The sequence below is a fragment of the Arachis duranensis genome, chromosome 2 (assembly GCF_000817695.3).
Source record: "Arachis duranensis cultivar V14167 chromosome 2, aradu.V14167.gnm2.J7QH, whole genome shotgun sequence".
NCBI lineage: Eukaryota > Viridiplantae > Streptophyta > Magnoliopsida > Fabales > Fabaceae > Arachis > Arachis duranensis.
Window position 1 is genome coordinate 35,177,190 of NC_029773.3, and position 2,139 is coordinate 35,179,328.

Consider the following 2,139-nt stretch of genomic DNA (forward strand, 5'->3'; position numbering starts at 1 on the left):
CAGTGCTACTGGTAAAGAAGAAAGATGGGAGTATGCGGCTCTGTGTGGATTACAGGCAGCTGAACAAGGTTACAATAAAGAATAAGTACCCATTGCCGAGGATTGATGATCTCATGGATCAGTTGCAAGGAGGTGGAGTTTTTTCCAAGATCGATTTGCGATCCAGTTATCACCAGATAAGGGTGAGTGGTGAGAATATCCCTAAGACCGCTTTTAGGACTCGTTATGGTCATTACGAGTACACTGTAATGTCTTTTGGGTTGACGAACGCTCCTGCGGTATTCATGGATTACATGAATAGATTTTTCCGTCCGTTTCTGGATAAATTTGTTGTTGTCTTCATTGACGACATACTAATTTATTCCAAAACTGAAGAAGAGCATGCGAAACACTTGAGGACCGTGTTGCAAATTCTAAAGGGGAAGAAACTCTATGCAAAAATGTCTAAGTGTGAGTTTTGGAAGAGTGAGGTGAAGTTTTTGGGTCATGTGGTGAGTAAGAATGGAATAGCCGTAGATCCAACTAAGGTGGAGGCTGTGATGGATTGGAAGCAACCAACCACAGTAACAGAGATAAGGAGTTTTCTGGGCTTAGCTGGCTATTACGGAAGGTTTATCAAGGGCTTTTCACAGATAGCTTTGCCAATGACAAAGTTAACCCGCAAAGACACTCTGTTTGTTTGGACTCTTGAATGTGAGGAGAGCTTTCAGACATTGAAGAAAAAGTTGACCACTGCACCTGTGTTAGTGTTACCTGAGCCGAACGAGCCATTTGAGGTGTACTGTGATGCCTCATTAAAGGGTCTAGGGTGCGTGCTGATGCAACATCATAATGTGGTGGCGTATGCCTCACGACAGTTGAGACCACATGAAGTGCATTATCCTACACACGATTTGGAACTTGCTGTGGTCGTTGATGAGCAGATAATTTGTACGATTTTTGGCATTGTTTTTAGTATGTTTTTAGTATGATCTAGTTATTTTTTAGTATATTTTTATTAGTTTTTAGTTAAAATTCACTTTTTATGTCATTTACTCATTTCTGTAAACCCTAGGCTACTAGTTCTCTATAAGTAGGACCTTTTACTATTGTATTTTCATCTTTGGACAGCTAGTTCTTAGATCAGATCTTGGTTCTTCTGGTTCCCTCTCTGGGACCGAAGCCAATGATCACTTTTGTTCTTATGTATTTTCAACGGTGGAGTTTCTACACACCATTGATTAAGGTGTGGAGCTCTGCTGTACCTCGAGTATTAATGCAATTACTATTATTCTTCTATTCAATTCCGCTTGTTCTTGTCGCTCTCAATTGCGTTGGAAAGTAGACATCCTGGGCTTTCCAGCAATATATGATAGTCCATACTTTGCTCAAGATTTGATGGCCCAAACCGGCGTTCAAAGTCACCTTCAGAATTCCCAGCGTTAAACGCCGGAACTGGCACAAGGATGGGAGTTAAACGCCCAAACTGGCACAAAAGCTGGCGTTTAACTCCAAGAAGAGTCTCTACACGAAAATGCTTCAATGCTCAGCCCAAGCACACACCAAGTGGGCCCANNNTATCTCTTGGATTCTTTAACCGGAATCTTCGTGGTATAAGCTAGAATTGATGGCGGCATTCAAGAGAATCTGGAAGTTCTAAACCTTGTCTGTGGTATTCTGAGTAGGATTCGATGATTGAATGACTGTGACGAGCTTCAAACTCCTGATGGCGGGGCGTTAGTGACAGACGCAAAAGAATAACTGGATTCTATTCCGGCCTGATTGAGAACCGACAGATGGATAGCCATGCCGTGACAGGGTGCGTTGAACATTTCCATTGAGAGGATGGGAGGTAGCCACTGACAACGGTGAAACCCTTGCATACAGCTTGCCATGGAAAGGAGTAAGAAGGATTGGATGAAGACAGTAGGAAAGCAGAGAGACGGAAGGGACCCAGCATCTTCATACGCTTATCTGAAATTCCCACCAATGAATTACATAAGTAGATCTTTATCTTTATGTTTTATTCATCATTCATATCCATTTGAGTTTGCCTGACTAAGATTTACAAAGTGACCATAGCTTGCTTCATATCAACAATCTCTGTGGGATCGACCCTTACTCGCGTAAGGTTTATTACTTGGACGACCCAGTACACTT